This window comes from Conger conger, chromosome 6 (assembly GCF_963514075.1).
Source record: "Conger conger chromosome 6, fConCon1.1, whole genome shotgun sequence".
In the NCBI taxonomy this organism is placed as follows: Eukaryota; Metazoa; Chordata; class Actinopteri; order Anguilliformes; family Congridae; genus Conger; species Conger conger.
Genome location: NC_083765.1, coordinates 13,609,419 through 13,620,288, shown reverse-complemented (window position 1 = coordinate 13,620,288; position 10,870 = coordinate 13,609,419). Strand labels below are relative to the sequence as shown.

Sequence of the window (10,870 nt, the reverse complement as noted above, 5' to 3'; positions counted from 1 at the left end):
CCCTGAAATTATAACTACATTTGCAGATCCTCGCATTTGTAGTATCTCATAAAACGAATTTGAATAGAAAAGTGTGTAGACTAGTGCTTCACTGCCTGGTCCCCTAAAAAGTATGTCACTGAATCTTTTACATACAGATACAACTGACAAAATCATATCAAAACATTTCTAAATATTTTCTGTGGAACACCCAAGAAACACCATATTCGATATCTTCAGATACTTCAAATCTCTTGATCTGAACTGGATTTTCTGTGGAGAATGTCTTTTCAAAATGTAATTTAGTCCAGGACGAGGCTTAAACTGTGTCTGAAAAACTATCCCATGAAGTATACCTGTAAAATTAGTTGGAGGTTAAATTACAGTTTCACAGCTGTCATTATAGGGTATTTGTATAAATGTTGGATTCACAACGGGAGATATTGTAACACTTTTTTCTACAGTCAATTAACACACCGATAAATGTCCTTAATGCCTCTCTTTCACCCATTCACATCCACACACACACACAGACACACACACACAATAAACTGCACATACACAGGCCCTCCAGGAGTGGAATTGTCCACCACTGCTTTAACATTTACACAGAATAATGAATTATGAATTGCTTGCATTCTTTTATTTTATTCTGTGCTATTTTAAAAGCCATATAGCGTTTGAAATCATTCATGATGGACATTAAAAGAGAAAACTATTGCATTATCACACCAATCACATTATCACAGCACAACAGAAATACAGTATATTGCTTTAAAAGAAGTGATCATATAAATCACTGAACTATATTTAGGCAGTGCTGATTCATATCTTGATTTTTATCAAATATGGTAACTGTCTTACCTGTTTCATTATAGCAGTAAACCTGGACCGGCATTTTTTTCAGATTCTCATAAATTACTTTTTTTGGATTATTTTTCATGTCATGATGAAACAATGAACTGAAAACTAATACAATGGGTCTGTTTTGGTTTATGTCTCTTAAGTTCGTGAGCAGTTTAGTGATATTAGCCCTGTTGTTATTGTTCAGGCACTTGGAGAAACAAGGGCTGAAATAAGTAAAGACAATCAGGCATCCAGGCTCAATTGTTTGTCCTAGTTCTGTGAGGACTCTGTATTCTGAATGGTCTGTATACAACTTTCTACCATTTTTATAGTGGTGGACAGGGAGTGCTGCAACAACACCATAGTTGTTGTACACCTCTTCTCTTGCTATAGTGTCCCTGAGGTGTTCGAAGTCTGCAGGGATGTTGTTTCCCAGCTTTCCTTGATTACAGTCATTTGTTGAGAGATTAAGAGCAAAACTGTACTGTCGGCCTCTAGTGAAAGAAAGAAAAAATATATTATTATTTATATATAGGCTTCCGTCTTTGAATCAGTCTGTTCAAACAGAATTTACTGTTTAAGAGATTTGCACTTACGTAGCCATTGGTTCATCAGCCGGTTTTCTTCGGTTTATCGTTTTTATTTGTTGTATCAATTTTGGTTGGTCAAACCTGAAGAGACATTTTGTGTCATGTGAACATGAAGGTTTATAATAGATTTTTATAATGATATGCACAAATGATATATTCTAACTACAAGTATTGGATAAAGATTGAACTCATTTGGAACTATATCACAGTTTTATCCAATGGATAATAAAGCCCAGTAATGGAAATTTAATATTTAAAATTCCTAAATGTTTTGCATTCTTACATTTATAAAATTTTTACATTGATTTCCACCAGATGCACACAAAAGGTAAACACTGGCACATGAGTCAAAACGTAACTTTTTAATGCACTTAAATGAAACTGTTGATTATTTTAATGAATTCATCATTTTAGAAAAAAAATATGTTCAAATGCATACAAAGATTTTAAACAATTGGGGAAGAGCTGAACTCATATCTGTGGAATAGGCAAAGTACCACAACACACTCTCACCTCTTCAACATTTCTTTCATAATAGGCTGAAGTGTCTCTTCGGATAAACAGTCCCCTCTGTCGGAGAGGAGAGAAAGACAGAGAAGCAGACAAGCAATCTTCTCCATCCCAACACCAACCTGCACACACACAGTGCAATGGATTAGACATCGGGGGGCTCATCCATAGTGTATCAGTGGAGAAAGCTATTATCAGTACTCACCATGCTTGTCTTTCAGGAGGTACGCTGATTCTTCGTGTTTCAGGGACTGAACATGCCTGTCTTGTGCCTGACTTAATATAGCAGTGTTACTGAGAGGACACACCCCTGAAGGACTGGGACAAACCATACCATGCAAAACCAATCTGAAGCAGTGGTAGATAAATTACACTAAAGGATGCTTATTTTATCAAAGATAATGTAACTTTCCACGCAATGTCATATTCTGTAATCTGATCAGTGGAGGCTCCTCCATAGAGGTGGAGGAGGCCTGGCCTCCCCAATAATTTGAGAGAAGAGAGAGATTTAAAAAAAACAATAAATATATTTATTTTATTTATTTATTTTAACAAAAAACATATTTTTTATTTTTTATATTCATATTATTTTAGTTTTGTTCATAAATCTAAATTTTCCCATGGCTAAAACCCAATATTGCAATTGTAAAGCAACAGGCCAGATTTCCCTATCAGTTTGTATTAAGGGAGGCCAGGCCTCCCCTAGGAAATTAGCTTTTCATAGATGTCAATGTAATGCATTTTTTTTCATGCCAATATGTGATTGGCCAGATCACTGAAAATGGGTGGGCAACGGAGGCCTGGCCTCACCATGCATTGTGTCCAGGGCTGAAAGATTGACATTTTGTTCGTCCAATCACATGCTACTGGTTCATTTGGAATCAACTATCCTTTCCTTTCCTATTCAACACAGAAGCCATTTTGAGAATTCGCTAGTCACTTCAGTCAAACAAACACTCGCCATAGTGGCTACGAGTGTCCTATCAACTTGTGCTTTTCAGGAAATTTAGAGAACACCCCTGGCTATCATCCCTGGAATTTATACCTCATTTGGCCAAACACTTTTGCTTAAAACTACCTCGGAAGTCGGCGAGATTCTAGCGCAATTTGAGATCTTGGGCTGGATATATGCAGATTCCAGATATTAGGGAGTGAGAATGACATTCAATAGGTCATGTTAGACACCATTTGGGATTTATTGAACAGTTTTATTTTTAATGTAGTCCATTTCGTTTTATTACAAGTCAATTTAATAATCTTCCATATCAAATTACCGAATTGTTGCTCTGTGAGGAAATTCACTCTAAATACGAATAGAGTGCTGCCCTCTAGTGGATAACGTTAACGTTAGATAAAGCCAACTGGAACCATATTTTTACATATTTTATATTAAATATATTGAATAAAACTACATATGATAAAGAAAGTGTTATCTTATCTTTTTTATATGCTAAACTTGATTAAATTGGTGATTACATGTTGAAGCTGTAGAAGAATGAAAAATGTAAGCTAAACAAAATTGTTTTTAACTACATAATTAAAATTCCTGCCTTTTACACATGTTCCCTTGGCATTTATATTACATCCAAATGTCATTTCTCAGCTTAATTATCAGGCAGGCTCATAGACTTACAGCAATGTCATTTCTTCAGGAAGGCACAAGGCTAAGCTCTGCACAATGAATTTCATCAGCCAGAACTTTCTGACTGTAGCTTACACTCCAAATAGTATGCCTTTGGCCAGCACAAAGACAGATAAGAGAACAGGGAACATTCCATCGCGAGTGAAGTGAGCAAGCGGAAAAAAATGGCCTCCTCAATTCTGGAAGTCACCAGCCTCCACTGAATCTGATAGTATATAAGGATGTCAGGATGGCGTTGGTCAATATTGCAATGGTTGGTTACATGTCAGTTTGGTAAGGCATACATAGTACCTTTTTGTTTGCATTTTATATTCAACACATATGAAAGTGTAATAAAAGTCTTATTCTTGTTCACCAGGCAGCTGAATGTTATCCTGTGCTCCTTCTCATTTTTGTTCAAAGCCTCAAGGTGTAGAACATATGGCAGAATAATAATCTGGACAAGGGGCCCTTTACTAGGTGACAACATGGATGAAATGAGGGGAGATGGGAGAACTGAAAAACAATGCAATATGTTAAAAAATGTGGTACAGTAGTAAAGGAAATGAGTATTTGTGAGGCATATACCATATTTCTAATGACATGCATATAGTTCATGTTAACTGAGGGGCCGAGAATAAGAGACTTAAAAAAAAGCTTTCATAAGTAAAACAGATATATCTGTTCAGTTAAAACATATGTTTTAACTGGCCTGTAGCGTAGTGGTTAAGGTATATGACTGGGACCCGCAAGGCCAGTGGTTCAATCCCCAGTGTAGCCACTATAAGATCTGCACAGCCATTGGGCCCTTGAGCAAGGCCCTTAACCCTGCATTGCTCCAGGGGAGGATTGTCTCCTGCTTAGTCTAATCAACTGTATGTTGCATTGGATAAGAGCATCTGCCAAATGCCATTAATGTAATGTAATATGTATCTTTTGAGTTAATCAACATGTAATCAAAATGTGTTACCAACAGAGAAATCTGTGTGATTTAAATGTTTAATTAATTTTCATTTATTACTTTTCATTTAAGACTGATGTATTTTGACTGTGCACGAGCAGGATGCATGCTTGGGTCGAACACGGTAACATGACCTTTCGAAATAGTGAGCTAAGGCAGACAAAAAGGGGAAGTTGGTGGAGGGTGTGAAGAAAGAGATCTTAAAGTAGATACAGATATAAACTTCTGCCTTTTATGAATCGGCATTTAAGACTTAATCAACATGAGCTTGTTTGTCTACTGAATTTATGCATTTTTATACAAAATCTTAATGTTCTGATGGGCCATATTTCACAAGATTATTTTGGAAAAAGACTACGTGAACTTGAGCCAACAACAGATGGGAGGCCTATGTGTGTTAAAGAAGGAAACTAATACTAAAATTTCTGTTCAAATGTAACATGTATGCCAAAGAATAACAATGTATTAACCACAATAGTTTGCATTATGGATTATTGTACTAATGAATGATAAAATGTATCAGCTAACATTAACAAGAATTTGATTTGATTTGAATCTTTATTTTGAACATGTAAAATAGTTACAAAACAGAAACAGTAGATAAAAACAGATGAACGATAAAATATTAAAAAGACATCATGAATTCCCTCCACCCTTAAAACCTATTTACATGTGCGAAAAGGGATAGTAAGAAGTGTTAGGGAAGAGCCACGTTAGCGATCCCATCCTCGTCCCCAAACTTAGGGAAAAATGCCCTTTTTAACATTTCAGAGGTGAGCATCGTTTCTACCCTGTTAATCCCTAAACACATCAAACTATAATAGATATACAAAATAATACATTTCCAAAAGAAACATTAATTAACAAAAATTATAAATATACTTACATACATTCATACAACATGTCTATATGTTTACCCATATCTACATTCTAATCAATAATAACTCCCGGAGACTGTAAACGGCAATCTTCCTCCCTGTACCTCGTGAAAATAATGTATTTGTACAACTTTTTGAAATAACTGGCCATATTTTCTTTTGTTCCCAGAATATATAGGAAAGCTGTATTAATATTTCGTACATTTGACGTTGGAGGACCAAAACCAGCTCACTTTTTGAGGAGTGTGTATATATTAATATATATGCATATATACATACCATGTATTTGTAAAACGGCTCATTTTCTACGTAGCACATTTTTCAGTAGGAAACGCTGATTTTTCCCTGTGAGTTTGTGATGTGTGAACTTGTAGGAAGGCTGTAGTGCTGTAAATGAGGCGTGCCCCAGAATACGTGCCAAAATGCAAAAGACAAGACAAAACGCCGACTGCAAACCACTTCCCTCGGGGGGACAAAGCGTGCGACTGAACCTCAGATATTCTTTCTCTTCACCCGGCCTGCATGCAGTATATATTATCAACCATGCTAATCACAGTTAAAACCTTCATTCAGGCCAAAGTCTTCCAACATTCAGCACCACTGCAGTTGCCACACATCCTCAAGATGTCAATCAGGCTGATTATGGAAGCATGCACACTGCAGGGTTGGTCCCAATTCCGTTTCTGTTCAGTCCGTTCAGGAAATTAATTTTAAACCAATTCTGGAATCGATAATGGGCCATAATGTTCTATAATATCGTCTTTTTAGAGGATTTTAAAAGTGGAAGCTTATAAAATCAATATCATGCTATAAAAGAGTGATTCCATTCTTTTAATAACTGTAAAAAACATGCTGAATTTCTGAAAATATGGCCAGTTATTTATTTTTAATTGGTTATCTTTAACCTGGGTAGATCAGTATGTACTGTAAGCCTTTTTCCTACATGAAACATTTTTGAAACTAGGTTTCTAATAAAATTGAATTTCTTATTTCTGTAATGAAGTTCAATATAAAAACTATGTTATTCATCCACTTAACTCACCAGATGCATATTTGCAATATGCTTTGGTAAAGAATATTTTCTTAAAACCAAATAAATGTTACCTCTAATTTTCTGTCTACCCTGAGTATTGCCTTTTGTAAATCTTTCCTGCCTGTTTTCTTTGCCACCTCATGTATATGTTTAATTAGTTTATAGCTTAAAATATGTGTATAATGATTTAGTGTTCAGAAGCGGTTTCATTCGCATAGGTGGAAAATGACCCATCATCAGTTTTATAAATACTAGAAATGGCAAAGACACGCGTGTAAAAATGGCACAAAGTCGGCAGCTAATAATGGGTGTGTGAGCAACCATGGTAGCAGAGGCTCCATGTAATGTTTTTGTATTTGTTCTGTATGTTTTCATGTTTATTATTCATTTTTCATAGTTACTTGGTTTATGTTTTCCATTACAGTTCTCTATTGTCCTCCCCTGTTATGTCTGCGTCTGAATGTTTACCAGTCTAGTCACTCCCCTGTCTGCGTGTCCCACTATTCGGGTGGTTACGGTAGTTTTTCGGGTTTTCAACATTTCTTCCAAAACTCGTGATTCATACTTCCTGCTTTTTCTTGGGAGTTAAATGTTGTAAAGCACGATTCTTACTAACTACTACTAATCTAGGTTTTGTACAGTACTAATCCGATTAATACACTTACTGTCTACTAACTAACTAACAATCACTTTTATTGGGTAGTTTAGAAATATTCACGTAACTAACTCACTAACGCAGTGAGTAGTATTTCTGCACTGTTCTGTAACTCTGCCTCCCTATGCTATCCCTGATTACTCGTTTAGTTTCAGCGAAGTGTTCGCACCTGTCTCTAACTATCACTACGTCTTCAAACTTTGCAAATGTCGACTCCCTAATCCGGACCGTATGTTTTCCATGTTGTTTCGTGCATCCAGTCCGCGTCTCCCTCCCGTTATTATGTTATTACCCTATTATGTTTCCCTACCTGTTGTCTATTTGTTTAGCCCACCCTTTTCTCTGCCCCGCCTAGATTGTCACCTTCCCTCTTGTATTTAAACCCCATTCCCAGTATGCCTCTTTGTCAGAACGTTGATCATAGTAAGTGCCGATTTTGGGTAAGCCTTATTATTGAGATTCTTGATAGACACCCCTTTGCCTTGACTTCCGTACCTGCCTTGCCCTCTTGTTTTGTTTGTTTTGTTTGCACTTCAGATTTTCTGGTTTTTCGACGTTTTCGCTTTGTGTTTTTGATTACGAGTTTTTTTGCCCTTCTGTACCTTCGCCCTGTGATTTTCTGGATTTTTGACCTCTTGCTTGTTTTTCGACCATTCTTTTGCTTTTCGGTTTTGGCTGTGTACTGGATCTCTTGGCTTTTGACTACTGAACATCAGAACTACGATTTTTGATTATCCTGTGGTCTGCGTCTGGGTTCTCTGCACCGTACATAACACTCCATCCTGGATTGTTTACTAGCTAGCAGTAGCAAATTACTATTTAGCACCATATATGCAATTCAACAACACACGGAAGCGGTGTAAATGTAGCGCGGATGTTAGCGCATCAGAAAATGTGTCACGTGTGTTTCTATAAATTTAATTTGAACTCATTCAATTGGTGCATAATGCTTATGTTTGGGGTCAATTTGACCCCCTTTAATGTTTGACGTCTCTTAAAAATCAGTTAGCCTTGTTTTATATTGATACTCATTGATACTTCATTTTTCAAATTTTCTAACATTCAAGTAAACATACTGCTATGCTTAGTTCTGTACCAACTTTGCATACATGTGTTGTGTGGGGTTTGTTACCCTCTGTCACTGTATATATTCTTTGCGGATGATTCTGGTGGCACTTTCCCATACAGGTGCCAAACTTTCACTTACTATACCATAGGCTCTAAAATTAGACGTTTCTCAGATTTTTCGTATGTATCGATAAAAGGCTAGTCATTTTGGAAACAATACTATGGCGACAACCAAAGTGTCAAAATATTTCTATTACAATAATTGTGTTTATTTAAACTTTTGGGCTCAATTAGACCCCATAAAAGCGGTCATACAATCTTAACGTCATAGGAGGGTTAAATTAACTAAATAAAAATACAAGCTGCAATGGGTTGAATGAGTTAAAGGGGAATGCCACCCTGAAATTATAACTACATTTGCAGATCCTCGCATTTGTAGTATCTCATAAAACGAATTTGAATAGAAAAGCATATAGACTATTGCTTCACTGCCTGGTCCCCTAAAAAGTATGTCACTGAATCATTTACATTCAGATACAACTGACAAAATCATATCAAAACATTTCTAAATATTTTCTGTGGAACACCCAAGAAACACCATATTCGATATCTTCAGATACTTCAAAACTCTTGATCTGAACTGGATTTTCTGTGGAGAATGTCTATTTAAAATGTAATTTAGTCCAGGACGAGGCTTAAACTGTGTCTGAAAAACTGTCCCATGAAGTATACCTTTAAAATTAGTCGGAGGTTAAATTACAGGTTCACAGCTGTCATTATAGGGTATTTGTATAAATGTTGGATTCACAACGGTAGATATTGTAACACTTTTTTCTACAGTCAATTAACACACCGATAAATGTCATTAATGCCTCTCTTTCACCCATTCTCACACGCACGCACACACACACAATAAACTGCAATAAACTGCACAGGCCCTCCAGGAGTGGAATTGTCCACCACTGCTTTAACATTTACACAGGATAATGAATTATGCATTGCTTGCATTCTTTTATTTTATTCTGTGCTATTTTAAAAGCCATTTAACATTTAATCATTCATGATGGACATTAAAAGAGAAAACTATTGCATTATCACACCAATCACAGTATCATAGCACACCACAAATACTATATATTGCTTTAAAAAACTGCTGTTTGTCACCTCCCTTGTTAACTCCTCTCTGTCCTCTGGTTGCTTTCCCTCATCATTCAAGAGGGCCTACATCATCCCGCTCCTAAAGAAACCCACTCTAGACCACTCCTGCATTCAAAACTACCATCCGGAATCTCTCCTTCCTTTTCTATCCAAATCCATTGAACGAGCCAACCAACTCTCTTCCTTCCTCTCTCAGAATAATCTGCTGGACCCCCACCAGTCCGGCTTCAGACCTGGCCACTCGACGGAGACTGCACTCCTCTCTGTCAACGAGTCCCTTCAGGCTGCACCAGCAACCTCTCTCTCCTCTGTCCTGATCCTTCTTGACCTCTCTGCGGCGTTCGACACGGTCAACCACTCCATCCTCTTAGCCTCCCTGGCATCTACAGGGATCTGTGGCACAGCCTTAGAGTGGATCCAATCTTATCTCCCTGGCCGGTCCTCCCAGGTGTCCTGGGCTGGAGGAGTGTCAACCCCTCGCCCCCTTGTTACAGGAGTCCCCCAGGGCTCAGTCCTCGGACCCCTCCTCTTCTCCATCTATAAGAGATCCCTTGGCCCCGTTATCTCTGCTCATGGCATCTCCTATCATTGCTATGTCGATGACACCCAACTCTTTCTCTCCTTCCCCCCATCAGACACACAGGTCTCTACCCGTATCTCCGCCTGCCTGAGAGACATCCAGAGCTGGATGGGCAACCACCATCTAAAGCTCAACCCAGATAAGACGGAGGTGATCTTCATCCCTGCTTTAACCTCTCCCTTCCGATTTCTCCATCTCACTAGGGGATACCACAGTGACCTCATCCCCTAGTGCAAGAAACCTTGGAGTGGTGATGGACAACAGGCTATCCTTCTCCAAGAACATCGCTACGGTGACCCGGGCATGCAGGTTCTTCCTGTACAACATCCGGAGAATCCGACCCTTTCTCACCACCTACTCCACTCAGCTCAGTTCAAGCAATGGTCCTGTCCCGCCTGGACTATTGCAATTCTCAGCTGGCTGGCCTTCCAGCATCTGCCATCAGACTCTTATGTCTTATCAAGATCTATACACCAACAAGACCCCTCCGTTCTTCCACTTCGTGCCGTCTGGCACCTCCCCCTCGCCACACCTGCACTTCACGCTCACGACTGCTGTCTGTCCTGGTCCCACGGTGGTGGAATGACCTCCCGGTGGATGTCAGAAGGGCAGAGTCTCTGACCTCCTTCAAGCGCAGACTGAAGACCCATCTCTTCAGGCTACACCTTTCCCTCCCCAACTCACAATCACCGTGATTAGCCTTAGACCGTAATGGAACTTATGTATATATATCGTTACTTGTATAGATATTGTTGTTTTTATTGGCTGTTGTATTGTTGTATTCTAGCTGCCAACTAACTGTGGTATGCTAGTTTGAAAGTTGATTGTACTCTTCAAGGGTTCTGAATTTCTGTATGTTTACACTAGGACTTGGAACTGTACTGTCCTCTCAGGTCCACTTTTGCACTAGTTCTTGTGTTTGATTTGCACTTTGTTGTACGTCGCACTGGACAAGAGCGTCTGCTAAATACCACGTAATGTAATGTAAAAA

General features: G+C 38.3%; 1 long non-coding RNA gene across 1 annotated transcript; it reads right to left on the bottom strand.

The window, feature by feature from the left end:
• Positions 1–600: 600 nt before the first annotated feature.
• Positions 601–2,167, bottom strand: LOC133130034 (uncharacterized). Its single transcript, XR_009708896.1, has 4 exons — positions 2,131–2,167; positions 1,929–2,047; positions 1,422–1,496; positions 601–1,319 (listed from the first exon to the last, which is right to left on the bottom strand). It is a non-coding gene; the product is annotated as an uncharacterized LOC133130034 (long non-coding RNA).
• Between the last annotated feature and the right edge of the window lie 8,703 nt (positions 2,168–10,870).